Consider the following 25,386-nt stretch of genomic DNA (forward strand, 5'->3'; position numbering starts at 1 on the left):
TCTTTGCCTGTAGCATAATTAAACAGTCTACATTTCCAGACTACTGAAGCAATGTCTCTGTCTCCTGCATGGGTGGCTCCATAGAGCAATGGTTGGCAATTTGGACTTTGCATCCAATGATCCGATTTGAGACCTTGGAGGGACTTTTTTTATTACTCTTGAGCTTTTCCATTTCTTCATCTTTGTTCATTGATAGCTCAAATCCAACACCAGTAGGTTGAAAGAGTCAATTATTGAATGCTTTCAAAATGTCCATCAGCTTGAACAAGTTACATCAATACAAACTTTACAATACTTTGACATCAAATTTCTTCACAAAGTAGTTAGCCATTATAAAATCATATCCTGATTTTCTCAAACGCATTTCAGACGGGTGATTCACAGCATCACTTTTTTAAGCTTTCCTGCTATTGATAAGGCGAAAATAGCACATTTTGAATGAGAAGTTTTCTTCAATCAAACATAGAGGAACCCAAATGATGATCTCATTCAGCTAGTAAAAATGTTGTTTTATATTAGTATGGAAATCGTGAAAAGAAAATGTTTTTCATGCTGATTTACAACAGTTGCTCTCCAATCGTAAAATATAAGCTTTTGGTCGGAGGCATCACAGGTACTGATCAAATTCTCATTTTTGAACTTTTTTCACAAATCATATGATATGCTTTGTATACATCAACTGTATTGTTGGATCAATACTGAGTAAAAAGTGACTATCTCAATTTCAGGACATATAAAAGAGAAAGAAGTAGAAACTCATGTTTCAAATGCTGAGAGGCAACAACTGTTCATGATTTTCACCTCCACTAATTATATTTATTTTTATAATCTATATGTTTATATTTTCCTATAAATATACAGAGACATATAGCTATATATACAGAGATACATATGTACAGGTTGATTTTTACATGTTTATAAGTAAATGTGATGTTGTTCCAAATAAAACTTCTAAGAACTGAATGGAAAAGAAAATTGTAAAGTTCAGATAAGTCCCACTGAAATTTGTACTCAGATCCCTGTTTTCAGAGTCCAGAGTGCTAACCATGACACCATCCACCCTCCCCTACCAGGGTGAGCTTTCCATTTTGACAGAAGAGATTTGCCTCAGGGGGCAACTTATCTTTTATTGAAAAATATTATCTCACATAAAAACCACTGTTCAACAGAGTTATAACGTTATTTGAGTCTTTTGGGCAACATCCTTCCCCAACATAGTTCAATATGCAAAAGTTTACCAGAATAGGAAAGCAATCCAATTCAGTTTCTCTTTGACAGTAGAATATTAAAAACTTTGACATTTCCACATTGCTGCAGCAGTTTGCACTCCTTTCACATGGGAGGTTCCATGGTGTAATGGTTAGCACTTTGGACTTTGAATCCAATGATCCGAGTTCAAATCTCGGTGGGACCATTTTATGACTCTTGACCAAATCATTTTCTTTCAAGTGTATTCATTAATATCACATATCTAATACCGGTAGGGTGAAAAATTAATTTATTGATTATACTCTAAAAGTTTACTAGATGTGAGCAAATATTAGAATTTTTACAATACCTGGAAACTAAATGGCTCAAAATAATGAGAGATTTTACAAACTCACTCTGGTTTCTCAAACTCATCACAGGGGCCTGATGCACGACATTACTTTTTAAAATCTTACTGTTTTTGATAAGGGGAACAAGGAACTTTTTAATTGCAAAGCATACATTAAAACAAAACTTGAGGAGCCAAACTTTGTATTACGGTGACCGAAGATGTGCAGTTTGAATAATAATCTTGAAATTCAGACGTACAAAGATTTTACACACTGATTTTCAACAGTAATTCCACAACCAATAAAGTTGAATCTTTTGAAAGACATGTAAAAGGTGTGAATCTGAAATTCACTTTCAAAGAAATTCACAATGAAATGCACTGTGTAAGTCCAGCATGTTGTCAGCTAAGAAATCAGCAAAAATGAACTATCTCATTACTGGCCATATAGATGAGAAAGGAAAATAAACTCATGTTTACAATGTGGATGTGAAAGAACAGTTTCTAGGTTCAGCTTCAATATTTATGTTTATGAATAATTGATATGTTCATATTGTCTAACAGCTATCTAGACGGATAAAGCAATGTATGCATCTATACATACTTATGCGTTCATACGCATCAGTATAAAACATTGATATTAGGTTTTTTCTAGACCAAATTCTAAAAAATGAGTTAAACAGTGAATCTCATAATTGTAGTAGGTCCCACCGAGATTTGAACTCGGATCGCTGGATTCAGAGTCCAGAGTGCTAACCATTACACCATGGAACCCTCTCACACAAGAGTGACTTTTCCATTGAGACAAAAGAGAGCGCATCAGTGATGGCCTTCTCTTATATTGATACAAAGATATCTCATTTGAATGGTCATAGTGGATAGAGCTTTAATGTGATTTGATTCTTTTCGCTATATTCTCTATAAAAGTGTTAAATATTCAAATGTTTATCAGAATATAAAAGTTATATCACAATGTTCATCTTTGCCTGTAGCATAATTAAACAGTCTACATTTCCAGACTACTGAAGCAATGTCTCTGTCTCCTGCATGGGTGGCTCCATAGAGCAATGGTTGGCAATTTGGACTTTGCATCCAATGATCCGATTTGAGACCTTGGAGGGACTTTTTTTATTACTCTTGAGCTTTTCCATTTCTTCATCTTTGTTCATTGATAGCTCAAATCCAACACCAGTAGGTTGAAAGAGTCAATTATTGAATGCTTTCAAAATGTCCATCAGCTTGAACAAGTTACATCAATACAAACTTTACAATACTTTGACATCAAATTTCTTCACAAAGTAGTTAGCCATTATAAAATCATATCCTGATTTTCTCAAACGCATTTCAGACGGGTGATTCACAGCATCACTTTTTTAAGCTTTCCTGCTATTGATAAGGCGAAAATAGCACATTTTGAATGAGAAGTTTTCTTCAATCAAACATAGAGGAACCCAAATGATGATCTCATTCAGCTAGTAAAAATGTTGTTTTATATTAGTATGGAAATCGTGAAAAGAAAATGTTTTTCATGCTGATTTACAACAGTTGCTCTCCAATCGTAAAATATAAGCTTTTGGTCGGAGGCATCACAGGTACTGATCAAATTCTCATTTTTGAACTTTATTCACAAATCATATGATATGCTTTGTATACATCAACTGTATTGTTGGATCAATACTGAGTAAAAAGTGACTATCTCAATTTCAGGACATATAAAAGAGAAAGAAGTAGAAACTCATGTTTCAAATGCTGAGAGGCAACAACTGTTCATGATTTTCACCTCCACTAATTATATTTATTTTTATAATCTATATGTTTATATTTTCCTATAAATATACAGAGACATATAGCTATATATACAGAGATACATATGTACAGGTTGATTTTTACATGTTTATAAGTAAATGTGATGTTGTTCCAAATAAAACTTCTAAGAACTGAATGGAAAAGAAAATTGTAAAGTTCAGATAAGTCCCACTGAAATTTGTACTCAGATCCCTGTTTTCAGAGTCCAGAGTGCTAACCATGACACCATCCACCCTCCCCTACCAGGGTGAGCTTTCCATTTTGACAGAAGAGATTTGCCTCAGGGGGCAACTTATCTTTTATTGAAAAATATTATCTCACATAAAAACCACTGTTCAACAGAGTTATAACGTTATTTGAGTCTTTTGGGCAACATCCTTCCCCAACATAGTTCAATATGCAAAAGTTTACCAGAATAGGAAAGCAATCCAATTCAGTTTCTCTTTGACAGTAGAATATTAAAAACTTTGACATTTCCACATTGCTGCAGCAGTTTGCACTCCTTTCACATGGGAGGTTCCATGGTGTAATGGTTAGCACTTTGGACTTTGAATCCAATGATCAGAGTTCAAATCTCGGTGGGACCATTTTATGACTCTTGACCAAATCATTTTCTTTTAAGTGTATTCATTAATATCACATATCTAATACCGGTAGGGTGAAAAATTAAATTATTGATTATACTCTAAAAGTTTACTAGATGTGAGCAAATAATAGAATTTTTACAATACCTGGAAACTAAATGGCTCAAAATAATGAGAGATTTTACAAACTCACTCTGGTTTCTCAAACTCATCACAGGGGCCTGATGCACGACATTACTTTTTAAAATCTTACTGTTTTTGATAAGGGGAACAAGGAACTTTTTAATTGCAAAGCATTCATTAAAACAAAACTTGAGGAGCCAAACTTTGTATTACGGTGACCGAAGATGTGCAGTTTGAATAATAATCTTGAAATTCAGACGTACAAAGATTTTACACACTGATTTTCAACAGTAATCCCACAACCAATAAAGTTGAATCTTTTGAAAGACATGTCAAAGGTGTGAATCTGAAATTCACTTTCAAAGAAATTCACAATGAAATGCACTGTGTAAGTCCAGCATGTTGTCAGCTAAGAAATCAGCAAAAATGAACTATCTCATTACTGGCCATATAGATGAGAAAGGAAAATAAACTCATGTTTACAATGTGGATGTGAAAGAACAGTTTCTAGGTTCAGCTTCAATATTTATGTTTATGAATAATTGATATGTTCATATTGTCTAACAGCTATCTAGACGGATAAAGCTATGTATGCATCTATACATACTTATGCGTTCATACGCATCAGTATAAAACATTGATATTAGGTTTTTTCTAGACCAAATTCTAAAAAATGAGTTAAACAGTGAATCTCATAATTGTAGTAGGTCCCACCGAGATTTGAACTCGGATCGCTGGATTCAGAGTGCTAACCATTACACCATGGAACCCTCTCACACAAGAGTGACTTTTCCATTGAGACAAAAGAGAGCGCATCAGTGATGGCCTTCTCTTATATTGATACAAAGATATCTCATTTGAATGGTCATAGTGGATAGAGCTTTAATGTGATTTGATTCTTTTCGCTATATTCTCTATAAAAGTGTTAAATATTCAAATGTTTATCAGAATATAAAAGTTATATCACAATGTTCATCTTTGCCTGTAGCATAATTAAACAGTCTACATTTCCAGACTACTGAAGCAATGTCTCTGTCTCCTGCATGGGTGGCTCCATAGAGCAATGGTTGGCAATTTGGACTTTGCATCCAATGATCCGATTTGAGACCTTGGAGGGAATTTTTTTATTACTCTTGAGCTTTTCCATTTCTTCATCTTTGTTCATTGATAGCTCAAATCCAACACCAGTAGGTTGAAAGAGTCAATTATTGAATGCTTTCAAAATGTCCATCAGCTTGAACAAGTTACATCAATACAAACTTTACAATACTTTGACATCAAATTTCTTCACAAAGTAGTTAGCCATTATAAAATCATATCCTGATTTTCTCAAACGCATTTCAGACGGGTGATTCACAGCATCACTTTTTTAAGCTTTCCTGCTATTGATAAGGCGAAAATAGCACATTTTGAATGAGAAGTTTTCTTCAATCAAACATAGAGGAACCCAAATGATGATCTCATTCAGCTAGTAAAAATGTTGTTTTATATTAGTATGGAAATCGTGAAAAGAAAATGTTTTTCATGCTGATTTACAACAGTTGCTCTCCAATCGTAAAATATAAGCTTTTGGTCGGAGGCATCACAGGTACTGATCAAATTCTCATTTTTGAACTTTATTCACAAATCATATGATATGCTTTGTATACATCAACTGTATTGTTGGATCAATACTGAGTAAAAAGTGACTATCTCAATTTCAGGACATATAAAAGAGAAAGAAGTAGAAACTCATGTTTCAAATGCTGAGAGGCAACAACTGTTCATGATTTTCACCTCCACTAATTATATTTATTTTTATAATCTATATGTTTATATTTTCCTATAAATATACAGAGACATATAGCTATATATACAGAGATACATATGTACAGGTTGATTTTTACATGTTTATAAGTAAATGTGATGTTGTTCCAAATAAAACTTCTAAGAACTGAATGGAAAAGAAAATTGTAAAGTTCAGATAAGTCTCACTGAAATTTGTACTCAGATCCCTGTTTTCAGAGTCCAGAGTGCTAACCATGACACCATCCACCCTCCCCTACCAGGGTGAGCTTTCCATTTTGACAGAAGAGATTTGCCTCAGGGGGCAACTTATCTTTTATTGAAAAATATTATCTCACATAAAAACCACTGTTCAACAGAGTTATAACGTTATTTGAGTCTTTTGGGCAACATCCTTCCCCAACATAGTTCAATATGCAAAAGTTTACCAGAATAGGAAAGCAATCCAATTCAGTTTCTCTTTGACAGTAGAATATTAAAAACTTTGACATTTCCACATTGCTGCAGCAGTTTGCACTCCTTTCACATGGGAGGTTCCATGGTGTAATGGTTAGCACTTTGGACTTTGAATCCAATGATCCGAGTTCAAATCTCGGTGGGACCATTTTATGACTCTTGACCAAATCATTTTCTTTCAAGTGTATTCATTAATATCACATATCTAATACCGGTAGGGTGAAAAATTAATTTATTGATTATACTCTAAAAGTTTACTAGATGTGAGCAAATAATAGAATTTTTACAATACCTGGAAACTAAATGGCTCAAAATAATGAGAGATTTTACAAACTCACTCTGGTTTCTCAAACTCATCACAGGGGCCTGATGCACGACATTACTTTTTAAAATCTTACTGTTTTTGATAAGGGGAACAAGGAACTTTTTAATTGCAAAGCATTCATTAAAACAAAACTTGAGGAGCCAAACTTTGTATTACGGTGACCGAAGATGTGCAGTTTGAATAATAATCTTGAAATTCAGACGTACAAAGATTTTACACACTGATTTTCAACAGTAATTCCACAACCAATAAAGTTGAATCTTTTGAAAGACATGTCAAAGGTGTGAATCTGAAATTCACTTTCAAAGAAATTCACAATGAAATGCACTGTGTAAGTCCAGCATGTTGTCAGCTAAGAAATCAGCAAAAATGAACTATCTCATTACTGGCCATATAGATGAGAAAGGAAAATAAACTCATGTTTACAATGTGGATGTGAAAGAACAGTTTCTAGGTTCAGCTTCAATATTTATGTTTATGAATAATTGATATGTTCATATTGTCTAACAGCTATCTAGACGGATAAAGCTATGTATGCATCTATACATACTTATGCGTTCATACGCATCAGTATAAAACATTGATATTAGGTTTTTTCTAGACCAAATTCTAAAAAATGAGTTAAACAGTGAATCTCATAATTGTAGTAGGTCCCACCGAGATTTGAACTCGGATCGCTGGATTCAGAGTCCAGAGTGCTAACCATTACACCATGGAACCCTCTCACACAAGAGTGACTTTTCCATTGAGACAAAAGAGAGCGCATCAGTGATGGCCTTCTCTTATATTGATACAAAGATATCTCATTTGAATGGTCTTAGTGGATAGAGCTTTAATGTGATTTGATTCTTTTCGCTATATTCTCTATAAAAGTGTTAAATATTCAAATGTTTATCAGAATATAAAAGTTATATCACAATGTTCATCTTTGCCTGTAGCATAATTAAACAGTCTACATTTCCAGACTACTGAAGCAATGTCTCTGTCTCCTGCATGGGTGGCTCCATAGAGCAATGGTTGGCAATTTGGACTTTGCATCCAATGATCCGATTTGAGACCTTGGAGGGAATTTTTTTATTACTCTTGAGCTTTTCCATTTCTTCATCTTTGTTCATTGATAGCTCAAATCCAACACCAGTAGGTTGAAAGAGTCAATTATTGAATGCTTTCAAAATGTCCATCAGCTTGAACAAGTTACATCAATACAAACTTTACAATACTTTGACATCAAATTTCTTCACAAAGTAGTTAGCCATTATAAAATCATATCCTGATTTTCTCAAACGCATTTCAGACGGGTGATTCACAGCATCACTTTTTTAAGCTTTCCTGCTATTGATAAGGCGAAAATAGCACATTTTGAATGAGAAGTTTTCTTCAATCAAACATAGAGGAACCCAAATGATGATCTCATTCAGCTAGTAAAAATGTTGTTTTATATTAGTATGGAAATCGTGAAAAGAAAATGTTTTTCATGCTGATTTACAACAGTTGCTCTCCAATCGTAAAATATAAGCTTTTGGTCGGAGGCATCACAGGTACTGATCAAATTCTCATTTTTGAACTTTATTCACAAATCATATGATATGCTTTGTATACATCAACTGTATTGTTGGATCAATACTGAGTAAAAAGTGACTATCTCAATTTCAGGACATATAAAAGAGAAAGAAGTAGAAACTCATGTTTCAAATGCTGAGAGGCAACAACTGTTCATGATTTTCACCTCCACTAATTATATTTATTTTTATAATCTATATGTTTATATTTTCCTATAAATATACAGAGACATATAGCTATATATACAGAGATACATATGTACAGGTTGATTTTTACATGTTTATAAGTAAATGTGATGTTGTTCCAAATAAAACTTCTAAGAACTGAATGGAAAAGAAAATTGTAAAGTTCAGATAAGTCCCACTGAAATTTGTACTCAGATCCCTGTTTTCAGAGTCCAGAGTGCTAACCATGACACCATCCACCCTCCCCTACCAGGGTGAGCTTTCCATTTTGACAGAAGAGATTTGCCTCAGGGGGCAACTTATCTTTTATTGAAAAATATTATCTCACATAAAAACCACTGTTCAACAGAGTTATAACGTTATTTGAGTCTTTTGGGCAACATCCTTCCCCAACATAGTTCAATATGCAAAAGTTTACCAGAATAGGAAAGCAATCCAATTCAGTTTCTCTTTGACAGTAGAATATTAAAAACTTTGACATTTCCACATTGCTGCAGCAGTTTGCACTCCTTTCACATGGGAGGTTCCATGGTGTAATGGTTAGCACTTTGGACTTTGAATCCAATGATCCGAGTTCAAATCTCGGTGGGACCATTTTATGACTCTTGACCAAATCATTTTCTTTCAAGTGTATTCATTAATATCACATATCTAATACCAGTAGGGTGAAAAATTAATTTATTGATTATACTCTAAAAGTTTACTAGATGTGAGCAAATAATAGAATTTTTACAATACCTGGAAACTAAATGGCTCAAAATAATGAGAGATTTTACAAACTCACTCTGGTTTCTCAAACTCATCACAGGGGCCTGATGCACGACATTACTTTTTAAAATCTTACTGTTTTTGATAAGGGGAACAAGGAACTTTTTAATTGCAAAGCATTCATTAAAACAAAACTTGAGGAGCCAAACTTTGTATTACGGTGACCGAAGATGTGCAGTTTGAATAATAATCTTGAAATTCAGACGTACAAAGATTTTACACACTGATTTTCAACAGTAATTCCACAACCAATAAAGTTGAATCTTTTGAAAGACATGTCAAAGGTGTGAATCTGAAATTCACTTTCAAAGAAATTCACAATGAAATGCACTGTGTAAGTCCAGCATGTTGTCAGCTAAGAAATCAGCAAAAATGAACTATCTCATTACTGGCCATATAGATGAGAAAGGAAAATAAACTCATGTTTACAATGTGGATGTGAAAGAACAGTTTCTAGGTTCAGCTTCAATATTTATGTTTATGAATAATTGATATGTTCATATTGTCTAACAGCTATCTAGACGGATAAAGCTATGTATGCATCTATACATACTTATGCGTTCATACGCATCAGTATAAAACATTGATATTAGGTTTTTTCTAGACCAAATTCTAAAAAATGAGTTAAACAGTGAATCTCATAATTGTAGTAGGTCCCACCGAGATTTGAACTCGGATCGCTGGATTCAGAGTCCAGAGTGCTAACCATTACACCATGGAACCCTCTCACACAAGAGTGACTTTTCCATTGAGACAAAAGAGAGCGCATCAGTGATGGCCTTCTCTTATATTGATACAAAGATATCTCATTTGAATGGTCATAGTGGATAGAGCTTTAATGTGATTTGATTCTTTTCGCTATATTCTCTATAAAAGTGTTAAATATTCAAATGTTTATCAGAATATAAAAGTTATATCACAATGTTCATCTTTGCCTGTAGCATAATTAAACAGTCTACATTTCCAGACTACTGAAGCAATGTCTCTGTCTCCTGCATGGGTGGCTCCATAGAGCAATGGTTGGCAATTTGGACTTTGCATCCAATGATCCGATTTGAGACCTTGGAGGGAATTTTTTTATTACTCTTGAGCTTTTCCATTTCTTCATCTTTGTTCATTGATAGCTCAAATCCAACACCAGTAGGTTGAAAGAGTCAATTATTGAATGCTTTCAAAATGTCCATCAGCTTGAACAAGTTACATCAATACAAACTTTACAATACTTTGACATCAAATTTCTTCACAAAGTAGTTAGCCATTATAAAATCATATCCTGATTTTCTCAAACGCATTTCAGACGGGTGATTCACAGCATCACTTTTTTAAGCTTTCCTGCTATTGATAAGGCGAAAATAGCACATTTTGAATGAGAAGTTTTCTTCAATCAAACATAGAGGAACCCAAATGATGATCTCATTCAGCTAGTAAAAATGTTGTTTTATATTAGTATGGAAATCGTGAAAAGAAAATGTTTTTCATGCTGATTTACAACAGTTGCTCTCCAATCGTAAAATATAAGCTTTTGGTCGGAGGCATCACAGGTACTGATCAAATTCTCATTTTTGAACTTTATTCACAAATCATATGATATGCTTTGTATACATCAACTGTATTGTTGGATCAATACTGAGTAAAAAGTGACTATCTCAATTTCAGGACATATAAAAGAGAAAGAAGTAGAAACTCATGTTTCAAATGCTGAGAGGCAACAACTGTTCATGATTTTCACCTCCACTAATTATATTTATTTTTATAATCTATATGTTTATATTTTCCTATAAATATACAGAGACATATAGCTATATATACAGAGATACATATGTACAGGTTGATTTTTACATGTTTATAAGTAAATGTGATGTTGTTCCAAATAAAACTTCTAAGAACTGAATGGAAAAGAAAATTGTAAAGTTCAGATAAGTCCCACTGAAATTTGTACTCAGATCCCTGTTTTCAGAGTCCAGAGTGCTAACCATGACACCATCCACCCTCCCCTACCAGGGTGAGCTTTCCATTTTGACAGAAGAGATTTGCCTCAGGGGGCAACTTATCTTTTATTGAAAAATATTATCTCACATAAAAACCACTGTTCAACAGAGTTATAACGTTATTTGAGTCTTTTGGGCAACATCCTTCCCCAACATAGTTCAATATGCAAAAGTTTACCAGAATAGGAAAGCAATCCAATTCAGTTTCTCTTTGACAGTAGAATATTAAAAACTTTGACATTTCCACATTGCTGCAGCAGTTTGCACTCCTTTCACATGGGAGGTTCCATGGTGTAATGGTTAGCACTTTGGACTTTGAATCCAATGATCAGAGTTCAAATCTCGGTGGGACCATTTTATGACTCTTGACCAAATCATTTTCTTTTAAGTGTATTCATTAATATCACATATCTAATACCGGTAGGGTGAAAAATTAAATTATTGATTATACTCTAAAAGTTTACTAGATGTGAGCAAATAATAGAATTTTTACAATACCTGGAAACTAAATGGCTCAAAATAATGAGAGATTTTACAAACTCACTCTGGTTTCTCAAACTCATCACAGGGGCCTGATGCACGACATTACTTTTTAAAATCTTACTGTTTTTGATAAGGGGAACAAGGAACTTTTTAATTGCAAAGCATTCATTAAAACAAAACTTGAGGAGCCAAACTTTGTATTACGGTAACCGAAGATGTGCAGTTTGAATAATAATCTTGAAATTCAGACGTACAAAGATTTTACACACTGATTTTCAACAGTAATCCCACAACCAATAAAGTTGAATCTTTTGAAAGACATGTCAAAGGTGTGAATCTGAAATTCACTTTCAAAGAAATTCACAATGAAATGCACTGTGTAAGTCCAGCATGTTGTCAGCTAAGAAATCAGCAAAAATGAACTATCTCATTACTGGCCATATAGATGAGAAAGGAAAATAAACTCATGTTTACAATGTGGATGTGAAAGAACAGTTTCTAGGTTCAGCTTCAATATTTATGTTTATGAATAATTGATATGTTCATATTGTCTAACAGCTATCTAGACGGATAAAGCTATGTATGCATCTATACATACTTATGCGTTCATACGCATCAGTATAAAACATTGATATTAGGTTTTTTCTAGACCAAATTCTAAAAAATGAGTTAAACAGTGAATCTCATAATTGTAGTAGGTCCCACCGAGATTTGAACTCGGATCGCTGGATTCAGAGTCCAGAGTGCTAACCATTACACCATGGAACCCTCTCACACAAGAGTGACTTTTCCATTGAGACAAAAGAGAGCGCATCAGTGATGGCCTTCTCTTATATTGATACAAAGATATCTCATTTGAATGGTCATAGTGGATAGAGCTTTAATGTGATTTGATTCTTTTCGCTATATTCTCTATAAAAGTGTTAAATATTCAAATGTTTATCAGAATATAAAAGTTATATCACAATGTTCATCTTTGCCTGTAGCATAATTAAACAGTCTACATTTCCAGACTACTGAAGCAATGTCTCTGTCTCCTGCATGGGTGGCTCCATAGAGCAATGGTTGGCAATTTGGACTTTGCATCCAATGATCCGATTTGAGACCTTGGAGGGAATTTTTTTATTACTCTTGAGCTTTTCCATTTCTTCATCTTTGTTCATTGATAGCTCAAATCCAACACCAGTAGGTTGAAAGAGTCAATTATTGAATGCTTTCAAAATGTCCATCAGCTTGAACAAGTTACATCAATACAAACTTTACAATACTTTGACATCAAATTTCTTCACAAAGTAGTTAGCCATTATAAAATCATATCCTGATTTTCTCAAACGCATTTCAGACGGGTGATTCACAGCATCACTTTTTTAAGCTTTCCTGCTATTGATAAGGCGAAAATAGCACATTTTGAATGAGAAGTTTTCTTCAATCAAACATAGAGGAACCCAAATGATGATCTCATTCAGCTAGTAAAAATGTTGTTTTATATTAGTATGGAAATCGTGAAAAGAAAATGTTTTTCATGCTGATTTACAACAGTTGCTCTCCAATCGTAAAATATAAGCTTTTGGTCGGAGGCATCACAGGTACTGATCAAATTCTCATTTTTGAACTTTATTCACAAATCATATGATATGCTTTGTATACATCAACTGTATTGTTGGATCAATACTGAGTAAAAAGTGACTCTTTCAATTTCAGGACATATAAAAGAGAAAGAAGTAGAAACTCATGTTTCAAATGCTGAGAGGCAACAACTGTTCATGATTTTCACCTCCACTAATTATATTTATTTTTATAATCTATATGTTTATATTTTCCTATAAATATACAGAGACATATAGCTATATATACAGAGATACATATGTACAGGTTGATTTTTACATGTTTATAAGTAAATGTGATGTTGTTCCAAATAAAACTTCTAAGAACTGAATGGAAAAGAAAATTGTAAAGTTCAGATAAGTCCCACTGAAATTTGTACTCAGATCCCTGTTTTCAGAGTCCAGAGTGCTAACCATGACACCATCCACCCTCCCCTACCAGGGTGAGCTTTCCATTTTGACAGAAGAGATTTGCCTCAGGGGGCAACTTATCTTTTATTGAAAAATATTATCTCACATAAAAACCACTGTTCAACAGAGTTATAACGTTATTTGAGTCTTTTGGGCAACATCCTTCCCCAACATAGTTCAATATGCAAAAGTTTACCAGAATAGGAAAGCAATCCAATTCAGTTTCTCTTTGACAGTAGAATATTAAAAACTTTGACATTTCCACATTGCTGCAGCAGTTTGCACTCCTTTCACATGGGAGGTTCCATGGTGTAATGGTTAGCACTTTGGACTTTGAATCCAATGATCAGAGTTCAAATCTCGGTGGGACCATTTTATGACTCTTGACCAAATCATTTTCTTTTAAGTGTATTCATTAATATCACATATCTAATACCGGTAGGGTGAAAAATTAAATTATTGATTATACTCTAAAAGTTTACTAGATGTGAGCAAATAATAGAATTTTTACAATACCTGGAAACTAAATGGCTCAAAATAATGAGAGATTTTACAAACTCACTCTGGTTTCTCAAACTCATCACAGGGGCCTGATGCACGACATTACTTTTTAAAATCTTACTGTTTTTGATAAGGGGAACAAGGAACTTTTTAATTGCAAAGCATTCATTAAAACAAAACTTGAGGAGCCAAACTTTGTATTACGGTGACCGAAGATGTGCAGTTTGAATAATAATCTTGAAATTCAGACGTACAAAGATTTTACACACTGATTTTCAACAGTAATCCCACAACCAATAAAGTTGAATCTTTTGAAAGACATGTCAAAGGTGTGAATCTGAAATTCACTTTCAAAGAAATTCACAATGAAATGCACTGTGTAAGTCCAGCATGTTGTCAGCTAAGAAATCAGCAAAAATGAACTATCTCATTACTGGCCATATAGATGAGAAAGGAAAATAAACTCATGTTTACAATGTGGATGTGAAAGAACAGTTTCTAGGTTCAGCTTCAATATTTATGTTTATGAATAATTGATATGTTCATATTGTCTAACAGCTATCTAGACGGATAAAGCTATGTATGCATCTATACATACTTATGCGTTCATACGCATCAGTATAAAACATTGATATTAGGTTTTTTCTAGACCAAATTCTAAAAAATGAGTTAAACAGTGAATCTCATAATTGTAGTAGGTCCCACCGAGATTTGAACTCGGATCGCTGGATTCAGAGTCCAGAGTGCTAACCATTACACCATGGAACCCTCTCACACAAGAGTGACTTTTCCATTGAGACAAAAGAGAGCGCATCAGTGATGGCCTTCTCTTATATTGATACAAAGATATCTCATTTGAATGGTCATAGTGGATAGAGCTTTAATGTGATTTGATTCTTTTCGCTATATTCTCTATAAAAGTGTTAAATATTCAAATGTTTATCAGAATATAAAAGTTATATCACAATGTTCATCTTTGCCTGTAGCATAATTAAACAGTCTACATTTCCAGACTACTGAAGCAATGTCTCTGTCTCCTGCATGGGTGGCTCCATAGAGCAATGGTTGGCAATTTGGACTTTGCATCCAATGATCCGATTTGAGACCTTGGAGGGAATTTTTTTATTACTCTTGAGCTTTTCCATTTCTTCATCTTTGTTCATTGATAGCTCAAATCCAACACCAGTAGGTTGAAAGAGTCAATTATTGAATGCTTTCAAAATGTCCATCAGCTTGAACAAGTTACATCAATACAAACTTTACAATACTTTGACATCAAATTTCTTCACAAAGTAGTTAGCCATTATAAAATCATATCCTGATTTTCTCAAACGCATTTCAGACGGGTGATTCACAGCATCACTTTTTTAAGCTTTCCTGCTATTGATAAGGCGAAAATAGCACATTTTGAATGAGAAGTTTTCTTCAATCAAACATAGAGGAACCCAAATGATGATCTCATTCAGCTAGTAAAAATGTTGTTTTATATTAGTATGGAAATCGTGAAAAGAAAATGTTTTTCATGCTGATTTACAACAGTTGCTCTCCAATCGTAAAATATAAGCTTTTGGTCGGAGGCATCACAGGTACTGATCAAATTCTCATTTTTGAACTTTATTCACAAATCATATGATATGCTTTGTATACATCAACTGTATTGTTGGATCAATACTGAGTAAAAAGTGACTATCTCAATTTCAGGACATATAAAAGAGAAAGAAGTAGAAACTCATGTTTCAAATGCTGAGAGGCAACAACTGTTCATGATTTTCACCTCCACTAATTATATTTATTTTTATAATCTATATGTTTATATTTTCCTATAAATATACAGAGACATATAGCTATATATACAGAGATACATATGTACAGGTTGATTTTTACATGTTTATAAGTAAATGTGATGTTGTTCCAAATAAAACTTCTAAGAACTGAATGGAAAAGAAAATTGTAAAGTTCAGATAAGTCTCACTGAAATTTGTACTCAGATCCCTGTTTTCAGAGTCCAGAGTGCTAACCATGACACCATCCACCCTCCCCTACCAGGGTGAGCTTTCCATTTTGACAGAAGAGATTTGCCTCAGGGGGCAACTTATCTTTTATTGAAAAATATTATCTCACATAAAAACCACTGTTCAACAGAGTTATAACGTTATTTGAGTCTTTTGGGCAACATCCTTCCCCAACATAGTTCAATATGCAAAAGTTTACCAGAATAGGAAAGCAATCCAATTCAGTTTCTCTTTGACAGTAGAATATTAAAAACTTTGACATTTCCACATTGCTGCAGCAGTTTGCACTCCTTTCACATGGGAGGTTCCATGGTGTAATGGTTAGCACTTTGGACTTTGAATCCAATGATCCGAGTTCAAATCTCGGTGGGACCATTTTATGACTCTTGACCAAATCATTTTCTTTCAAGTGTATTCATTAATATCACATATCTAATACCGGTAGGGTGAAAAATTAATTTATTGATTATACTCTAAAAGTTTACTAGATGTGAGCAAATAATAGAATTTTTACAATACCTGGAAACTAAATGGCTCAAAATAATGAGAGATTTTACAAACTCACTCTGGTTTCTCAAACTCATCACAGGGGCCTGATGCACGACATTACTTTTTAAAATCTTACTGTTTTTGATAAGGGGAACAAGGAACTTTTTAATTGCAAAGCATTCATTAAAACAAAACTTGAGGAGCCAAACTTTGTATTACGGTGACCGAAGATGTGCAGTTTGAATAATAATCTTGAAATTCAGACGTACAAAGATTTTACACACTGATTTTCAACAGTAATTCCACAACCAATAAAGTTGAATCTTTTGAAAGACATGTCAAAGGTGTGAATCTGAAATTCACTTTCAAAGAAATTCACAATGAAATGCACTGTGTAAGTCCAGCATGTTGTCAGCTAAGAAATCAGCAAAAATGAACTATCTCATTACTGGCCATATAGATGAGAAAGGAAAATAAACTCATGTTTACAATGTGGATGTGAAAGAACAGTTTCTAGGTTCAGCTTCAATATTTATGTTTATGAATAATTGATATGTTCATATTGTCTAACAGCTATCTAGACGGATAAAGCTATGTATGCATCTATACATACTTATGCGTTCATACGCATCAGTATAAAACATTGATATTAGGTTTTTTCTAGACCAAATTCTAAAAAATGAGTTAAACAGTGAATCTCATAATTGTAGTAGGTCCCACCGAGATTTGAACTCGGATCGCTGGATTCAGAGTCCAGAGTGCTAACCATTACACCATGGAACCCTCTCACACAAGAGTGACTTTTCCATTGAGACAAAAGAGAGCGCATCAGTGATGGCCTTCTCTTATATTGATACAAAGATATCTCATTTGAATGGTCTTAGTGGATAGAGCTTTAATGTGATTTGATTCTTTTCGCTATATTCTCTATAAAAGTGTTAAATATTCAAATGTTTATCAGAATATAAAAGTTATATCACAATGTTCATCTTTGCCTGTAGCATAATTAAACAGTCTACATTTCCAGACTACTGAAGCAATGTCTCTGTCTCCTGCATGGGTGGCTCCATAGAGCAATGGTTGGCAATTTGGACTTTGCATCCAATGATCCGATTTGAGACCTTGGAGGGAATTTTTTTATTACTCTTGAGCTTTTCCATTTCTTCATCTTTGTTCATTGATAGCTCAAATCCAACACCAGTAGGTTGAAAGAGTCAATTATTGAATGCTTTCAAAATGTCCATCAGCTTGAACAAGTTACATCAATACAAACTTTACAATACTTTGACATCAAATTTCTTCACAAAGTAGTTAGCCATTATAAAATCATATCCTGATTTTCTCAAACGCATTTCAGACGGGTGATTCACAGCATCACTTTTTTAAGCTTTCCTGCTATTGATAAGGCGAAAATAGCACATTTTGAATGAGAAGTTTTCTTCAATCAAACATAGAGGAACCCAAATGATGATCTCATTCAGCTAGTAAAAATGTTGTTTTATATTAGTATGGAAATCGTGAAAAGAAAATGTTTTTCATGCTGATTTACAACAGTTGCTCTCCAATCGTAAAATATAAGCTTTTGGTCGGAGGCATCACAGGTACTGATCAAATTCTCATTTTTGAACTTTATTCACAAATCATATGATATGCTTTGTATACATCAACTGTATTGTTGGATCAATACTGAGTAAAAAGTGACTATCTCAATTTCAGGACATATAAAAGAGAAAGAAGTAGAAACTCATGTTTCAAATGCTGAGAGGCAACAACTGTTCATGATTTTCACCTCCACTAATTATATTTATTTTTATAATCTATATGTTTATATTTTCCTATAAATATACAGAGACATATAGCTATATATACAGAGATACATATGTACAGGTTGATTTTTACATGTTTATAAGTAAATGTGATGTTGTTCCAAATAAAACTTCTAAGAACTGAATGGAAAAGAAAATTGTAAAGTTCAGATAAGTCCCACTGAAATTTGTACTCAGATCCCTGTTTTCAGAGTCCAGAGTGCTAACCATGACACCATCCACCCTCCCCTACCAGGGTGAGCTTTCCATTTTGACAGAAGAGATTTGCCTCAGGGGGCAACTTATCTTTTATTGAAAAATATTATCTCACATAAAAACCACTGTTCAACAGAGTTATAACGTTATTTGAGTCTTTTGGGCAACATCCTTCCCCAACATAGTTCAATATGCAAAAGTTTACCAGAATAGGAAAGCAATCCAATTCAGTTTCTCTTTGACAGTAGAATATTAAAAACTTTGACATTTCCACATTGCTGCAGCAGTTTGCACTCCTTTCACATGGGAGGTTCCATGGTGTAATGGTTAGCACTTTGGACTTTGAATCCAATGATCCGAGTTCAAATCTCGGTGGGACCATTTTATGACTCTTGACCAAATCATTTTCTTTCAAGTGTATTCATTAATATCACATATCTAATACCGGTAGGGTGAAAAATTAATTTATTGATTATACTCTAAAAGTTTACTAGATGTGAGCAAATAATAGAATTTTTACAATACCTGGAAACTAAATGGCTCAAAATAATGAGAGATTTTACAAACTCACTCTGGTTTCTCAAACTCATCACAGGGGCCTGATGCACGACATTACTTTTTAAAATCTTACTGTTTTTGATAAGGGGAACAAGGAACTTTTTAATTGCAAAGCATTCATTAAAACAAAACTTGAGGAGCCAAACTTTGTATTACGGTGACCGAAGATGTGCAGTTTGAATAATAATCTTGAAATTCAGACGTACAAAGATTTTACACACTGATTTTCAACAGTAATTCCACAACCAATAAAGTTGAATCTTTTGAAAGACATGTCAAAGGTGTGAATCTGAAATTCACTTTCAAAGAAATTCACAATGAAATGCACTGTGTAAGTCCAGCATGTTGTCAGCTAAGAAATCAGCAAAAATGAACTATCTCATTACTGGCCATATAGATGAGAAAGGAAAATAAACTCATGTTTACAATGTGGATGTGAAAGAACAGTTTCTAGGTTCAGCTTCAATATTTATGTTTATGAATAATTGATATGTTCATATTGTCTAACAGCTATCTAGACGGATAAAGCTATGTATGCATCTATACATACTTATGCGTTCATACGCATCAGTATAAAACATTGATATTAGGTTTTTTCTAGACCAAATTCTAAAAAATGAGTTAAACAGTGAATCTCATAATTGTAGTAGGTCCCACCGAGATTTGAACTCGGATCGCTGGATTCAGAGTCCAGAGTGCTAACCATTACACCATGGAACCCTCTCACACAAGAGTGACTTTTCCATTGAGACAAAAGAGAGCGCATCAGTGATGGCCTTCTCTTATATTGATACAAAGATATCTCATTTGAATGGTCATAGTGGATAGAGCTTTAATGTGATTTGATTCTTTTCGCTATATTCTCTATAAAAGTGTTAAATATTCAAATGTTTATCAGAATATAAAAGTTATATCACAATGTTCATCTTTGCCTGTAGCATAATTAAACAGTCTACATTTCCAGACTACTGAAGCAATGTCTCTGTCTCCTGCATGGGTGGCTCCATAGAGCAATGGTTGGCAATTTGGACTTTGCATCCAATGATCCGATTTGAGACCTTGGAGGGACTTTTTTTATTACTCTTGAGCTTTTCCATTTCTTCATCTTTGTTCATTGATAGCTCAAATCCAACACCAGTAGGTTGAAAGAGTCAATTATTGAATGCTTTCAAAATGTCCATCAGCTTGAACAAGTTACATCAATACAAACTTTACAATACTTTGACATCAAATTTCTTCACAAAGTAGTTAGCCATTATAAAATCATATCCTGATTTTCTCAAACGCATTTCAGACGGGTGATTCACAGCATCACTTTTTTAAGCTTTCCTGCTATTGATAAGGCGAAAATAGCACATTTTGAATGAGAAGTTTTCTTCAATCAAACATAGAGGAACCCAAATGATGATCTCATTCAGCTAGTAAAAATGTTGTTTTATATTAGTATGGAAATCGTGAAAAGAAAATGTTTTTCATGCTGATTTACAACAGTTGCTCTCCAATCGTAAAATATAAGCTTTTGGTCGGAGGCATCACAGGTACTGATCAAATTCTCATTTTTGAACTTTATTCACAAATCATATGATATGCTTTGTATACATCAACTGTATTGTTGGATCAATACTGAGTAAAAAGTGACTATCTCAATTTCAGGACATATAAAAGAGAAAGAAGTAGAAACTCATGTTTCAAATGCTGAGAGGCAACAACTGTTCATGATTTTCACCTCCACTAATTATATTTATTTTTATAATCTATATGTTTATATTTTCCTATAAATATACAGAGACATATAGCTATATATACAGAGATACATATGTACAGGTTGATTTTTACATGTTTATAAGTAAATGTGATGTTGTTCCAAATAAAACTTCTAAGAACTGAATGGAAAAGAAAATTGTAAAGTTCAGATAAGTCCCACTGAAATTTGTACTCAGATCCCTGTTTTCAGAGTCCAGAGTGCTAACCATGACACCATCCACCCTCCCCTACCAGGGTGAGCTTTCCATTTTGACAGAAGAGATTTGCCTCAGGGGGCAACTTATCTTTTATTGAAAAATATTATCTCACATAAAAACCACTGTTCAACAGAGTTATAACGTTATTTGAGTCTTTTGGGCAACATCCTTCCCCAACATAGTTCAATATGCAAAAGTTTACCAGAATAGGAAAGCAATCCAATTCAGTTTCTCTTTGACAGTAGAATATTAAAAACTTTGACATTTCCACATTGCTGCAGCAGTTTGCACTCCTTTCACATGGGAGGTTCCATGGTGTAATGGTTAGCACTTTGGACTTTGAATCCAATGACCCGAGTTCAAATCTCGGTGGGACCATTTTATGACTCTTGACCAAATCATTTTCGTTCAAGTGTATTCATTAATATCACATATCTAATACCGGTAGGGTGAAAAATTAATTTATTGATTATACTCTAAAAGTTTACTAGATGTGAGCAAATAATAGATTTTTTACAATACCTGGAAACTAAATGGCTCAAAATAATGAGAGATTTTACAAACTCACTCTGGTTTCTCAAACTCATCACAGGGGCCTGATGCACGACATTACTTTTTAAAATCTTACTGTTTTTGATAAGGGGAACAAGGAACTTTTTAATTGCAAAGCATTCATTAAAACAAAACTTGAGGAGCCAAACTTTGTATTACGGTGACCGAAGATGTGCAGTTTGAATAATAATCTTGAAATTCAGACGTACAAAGATTTTACACACTGATTTTCAACAGTAATTCCACAACCAATAAAGTTGAATCTTTTGAAAGACATGTCAAAGGTGTGAATCTGAAATTCACTTTCAAAGAAATTCACAATGAAATGCACTGTGTAAGTCCAGCATGTTGTCAGCTAAGAAATCAGCAAAAATGAACTATCTCATTACTGGCCATATAGATGAGAAAGGAAAATAAACTCATGTTTACAATGTGGATGTGAAAGAACAGTTTCTAGGTTCAGCTTCAATATTTATGTTTATGAATAATTGATATGTTCATATTGTCTAACAGCTATCTAGACGGATAAAGCTATGTATGCATCTATACATACTTATGCGTTCATACGCATCAGTATAAAACATTGATATTAGGTTTTTTCTAGACCAAATTCTAAAAAATGAGTTAAACAGTGAATCTCATAATTGTAGTAGGTCCCACCGAGATTTGAACTCGGATCGCTGGATTCAGAGTCCAGAGTGCTAACCATTACACCATGGAACCCTCTCACACAAGAGTGACTTTTCCATTGAGACAAAAGAGAGCGCATCAGTGATGGCCTTCTCTTATATTGATACAAAGATATCTCATTTGAATGGTCATAGTGGATAGAGCTTTAATGTGATTTGATTCTTTTCGCTATATTCTCTATAAAAGTGTTAAATATTCAAATGTTTATCAGAATATAAAAGTTATATCACAATGTTCATCTTTGCCTGTAGCATAATTAAACAGTCTACATTTCCAGACTACTGAAGCAATGTCTCTGTCTCCTGCATGGGTGGCTCCATAGAGCAATGGTTGGCAATTTGGACTTTGCATCCAATGATCCGATTTGAGACCTTGGAGGGACTTTTTTTATTACTCTTGAGCTTTTCCATTTCTTCATCTTTGTTCATTGATAGCTCAAATCCAACACCAGTAGGTTGAAAGAGTCAATTATTGAATGCTTTCAAAATGTCCATCAGCTTGAACAAGTTACATCAATACAAACTTTACAATACTTTGACATCAAATTTCTTCACAAAGTAGTTAGCCATTATAAAATCATATCCTGATTTTCTCAAACGCATTTCAGACGGGTGATTCACAGCATCACTTTTTTAAGCTTTCCTGCTATTGATAAGGCGAAAATAGCACATTTTGAATGAGAAGTTTTCTTCAATCAAACATAGAGGAACCCAAATGATGATCTCATTCAGCTAGTAAAAATGTTGTTTTATATTAGTATGGAAATCGTGAAAAGAAAATGTTTTTCATGCTGATTTACAACAGTTGCTCTCCAATCGTAAAATATAAGCTTTTGGTCGGAGGCATCACAGGTACTGATCAAATTCTCATTTTTGAACTTTATTCACAAATCATATGATATGCTTTGTATACATCAACTGTATTGTTGGATCAATACTGAGTAAAAAGTGACTATCTCAATTTCAGGACATATAAAAGAGAAAGAAGTAGAAACTCATGTTTCAAATGCTGAGAGGCAACAACTGTTCATGATTTTCACCTCCACTAATTATATTTATTTTTATAATCTATATGTTTATATTTTCCTATAAATATACAGAGACATATAGCTATATATACAGAGATACATTTGTACAGGTTGATTTTTACATGTTTATAAGTAAATGTGATGTTGTTCCAAATAAAACTTCTAAGAACTGAATGGAAAAGAAAATTGTAAAGTTCAGATAAGTCCCACTGAAATTTGTACTCAGATCCCTGTTTTCAGAGTCCAGAGTGCTAACCATGACACCATCCACCCTCCCCTACCAGGGTGAGCTTTCCATTTTGACAGAAGAGATTTGCCTCAGGGGGCAACTTATCTTTTATTGAAAAATATTATCTCACATAAAAACCACTGTTCAACAGAGTTATAACGTTATTTGAGTCTTTTGGGCAACATCCTTCCCCAACATAGTTCAATATGCAAAAGTTTACCAGAATAGGAAAGCAATCCAATTCAGTTTCTCTTTGACAGTAGAATATTAAAAACTTTGACATTTCCACATTGCTGCAGCAGTTTGCACTCCTTTCACATGGGAGGTTCCATGGTGTAATGGTTAGCACTTTGGACTTTGAATCCAATGATCCGAGTTCAAATCTCGGTGGGACCATTTTATGACTCTTGACCAAATCATTTTCGTTCAAGTGTATTCATTAATATCACATATCTAATACCGGTAGGGTGAAACATTAATTTATTGATTATACTCTAAAAGTTTACTAGATGTGAGCAAATAATAGAATTTTTACAATACCTGGAAACTAAATGGCTCAAAATAATGAGAGATTTTACAAACTCACTCTGGTTTCTCAAACTCATCACAGGGGCCTGATGCACGACATTACTTTTTAAAATCTTACTGTTTTTGATAAGGGGAACAAGGAACTTTTTAATTGCAAAGCATTCATTAAAACAAAACTTGAGGAGCCAAACTTTGTATTACGGTGACCGAAGATGTGCAGTTTGAATAATAATCTTGAAATTCAGACGTACAAAGATTTTACACACTGATTTTCAACAGTAATTCCACAACCAATAAAGTTGAATCTTTTGAAAGACATGTCAAAGGTGTGAATCTGAAATTCACTTTCAAAGAAATTCACAATGAAATGCACTGTGTAAGTCCAGCATGTTGTCAGCTAAGAAATCAGCAAAAATGAACTATCTCATTACTGGCCATATAGATGAGAAAGGAAAATAAACTCATGTTTACAATGTGGATGTGAAAGAACAGTTTCTAGGTTCAGCTTCAATATTTATGTTTATGAATAATTGATATGTTCATATTGTCTAACAGCTATCTAGACGGATAAAGCTATGTATGCATCTATACATACTTATGCGTTCATACGCATCAGTATAAAACATTGATATTAGGTTTTTTCTAGACCAAATTCTAAAAAATGAGTTAAACAGTGAATCTCATAATTGTAGTAGGTCCCACCGAGATTTGAACTCGGATCGCTGGATTCAGAGTCCAGAGTGCTAACCATTACACCATGGAACCCTCTCACACAAGAGTGACTTTTCCATTGAGACAAAAGAGAGCGCATCAGTGATGGCCTTCTCTTATATTGATACAAAGATATCTCATTTGAATGGTCATAGTGGATAGAGCTTTAATGTGATTTGATTCTTTTCGCTATATTCTCTATAAAAGTGTTAAATATTCAAATGTTTATCAGAATATAAAAGTTATATCACAATGTTCATCTTTGCCTGTAGCATAATTAAACAGTCTACATTTCCAGACTACTGAAGCAATGTCTCTGTCTCCTGCATGGGTGGCTCCATAGAGCAATGGTTGGCAATTTGGACTTTGCATCCAATGATCCGATTTGAGACCTTGGAGGGACTTTTTTTATTACTCTTGAGCTTTTCCATTTCTTCATCTTTGTTCATTGATAGCTCAAATCCAACACCAGTAGGTTGAAAGAGTCAATTA

At 33.8% G+C, this 25,386-nt stretch overlaps 16 non-coding genes across 16 annotated transcripts; 7 read left to right on the top strand and 9 right to left on the bottom strand.

Annotated features, from left to right (window-relative positions):
- Positions 1 to 1,342: 1,342 nt before the first annotated feature.
- TRNAQ-UUG (transfer RNA glutamine (anticodon UUG)) lies at positions 1,343 to 1,414 on the top strand. Its single transcript has one exon. It is a non-coding gene; the product is annotated as a tRNA-Gln (tRNA).
- An 825-nt stretch (positions 1,415 to 2,239) lies between these two features.
- TRNAQ-CUG (transfer RNA glutamine (anticodon CUG)) lies at positions 2,240 to 2,311 on the bottom strand. Its single transcript has one exon. It is a non-coding gene; the product is annotated as a tRNA-Gln (tRNA).
- Positions 2,312 to 6,367: 4,056 nt separating this feature from the next.
- TRNAQ-UUG (transfer RNA glutamine (anticodon UUG)) lies at positions 6,368 to 6,439 on the top strand. The gene has a single exon. It is a non-coding gene; the product is annotated as a tRNA-Gln (tRNA).
- An 825-nt stretch (positions 6,440 to 7,264) lies between these two features.
- Positions 7,265 to 7,336, bottom strand: TRNAQ-CUG (transfer RNA glutamine (anticodon CUG)). The gene has a single exon. It is a non-coding gene; the product is annotated as a tRNA-Gln (tRNA).
- A 1,547-nt stretch (positions 7,337 to 8,883) lies between these two features.
- Positions 8,884 to 8,955, top strand: TRNAQ-UUG (transfer RNA glutamine (anticodon UUG)). The gene has a single exon. It is a non-coding gene; the product is annotated as a tRNA-Gln (tRNA).
- An 825-nt stretch (positions 8,956 to 9,780) lies between these two features.
- On the bottom strand, positions 9,781 to 9,852 carry TRNAQ-CUG (transfer RNA glutamine (anticodon CUG)). Its single transcript has one exon. It is a non-coding gene; the product is annotated as a tRNA-Gln (tRNA).
- Positions 9,853 to 12,296: 2,444 nt separating this feature from the next.
- On the bottom strand, positions 12,297 to 12,368 carry TRNAQ-CUG (transfer RNA glutamine (anticodon CUG)). The gene has a single exon. It is a non-coding gene; the product is annotated as a tRNA-Gln (tRNA).
- A 2,444-nt stretch (positions 12,369 to 14,812) lies between these two features.
- Positions 14,813 to 14,884, bottom strand: TRNAQ-CUG (transfer RNA glutamine (anticodon CUG)). Its single transcript has one exon. It is a non-coding gene; the product is annotated as a tRNA-Gln (tRNA).
- Positions 14,885 to 16,431: 1,547 nt separating this feature from the next.
- Positions 16,432 to 16,503, top strand: TRNAQ-UUG (transfer RNA glutamine (anticodon UUG)). The gene has a single exon. It is a non-coding gene; the product is annotated as a tRNA-Gln (tRNA).
- Positions 16,504 to 17,328: 825 nt separating this feature from the next.
- TRNAQ-CUG (transfer RNA glutamine (anticodon CUG)) lies at positions 17,329 to 17,400 on the bottom strand. The gene has a single exon. It is a non-coding gene; the product is annotated as a tRNA-Gln (tRNA).
- A 1,547-nt stretch (positions 17,401 to 18,947) lies between these two features.
- Positions 18,948 to 19,019, top strand: TRNAQ-UUG (transfer RNA glutamine (anticodon UUG)). The gene has a single exon. It is a non-coding gene; the product is annotated as a tRNA-Gln (tRNA).
- An 825-nt stretch (positions 19,020 to 19,844) lies between these two features.
- Positions 19,845 to 19,916, bottom strand: TRNAQ-CUG (transfer RNA glutamine (anticodon CUG)). The gene has a single exon. It is a non-coding gene; the product is annotated as a tRNA-Gln (tRNA).
- A 1,547-nt stretch (positions 19,917 to 21,463) lies between these two features.
- On the top strand, positions 21,464 to 21,535 carry TRNAQ-UUG (transfer RNA glutamine (anticodon UUG)). Its single transcript has one exon. It is a non-coding gene; the product is annotated as a tRNA-Gln (tRNA).
- An 825-nt stretch (positions 21,536 to 22,360) lies between these two features.
- TRNAQ-CUG (transfer RNA glutamine (anticodon CUG)) lies at positions 22,361 to 22,432 on the bottom strand. The gene has a single exon. It is a non-coding gene; the product is annotated as a tRNA-Gln (tRNA).
- A 1,547-nt stretch (positions 22,433 to 23,979) lies between these two features.
- Positions 23,980 to 24,051, top strand: TRNAQ-UUG (transfer RNA glutamine (anticodon UUG)). The gene has a single exon. It is a non-coding gene; the product is annotated as a tRNA-Gln (tRNA).
- An 825-nt stretch (positions 24,052 to 24,876) lies between these two features.
- TRNAQ-CUG (transfer RNA glutamine (anticodon CUG)) lies at positions 24,877 to 24,948 on the bottom strand. The gene has a single exon. It is a non-coding gene; the product is annotated as a tRNA-Gln (tRNA).
- Between the last annotated feature and the right edge of the window lie 438 nt (positions 24,949 to 25,386).

This window comes from Triturus cristatus, chromosome 5_2 (assembly GCF_964204655.1).
Source record: "Triturus cristatus chromosome 5_2, aTriCri1.1, whole genome shotgun sequence".
Classification (NCBI taxonomy): domain Eukaryota; kingdom Metazoa; phylum Chordata; class Amphibia; order Caudata; family Salamandridae; genus Triturus; species Triturus cristatus.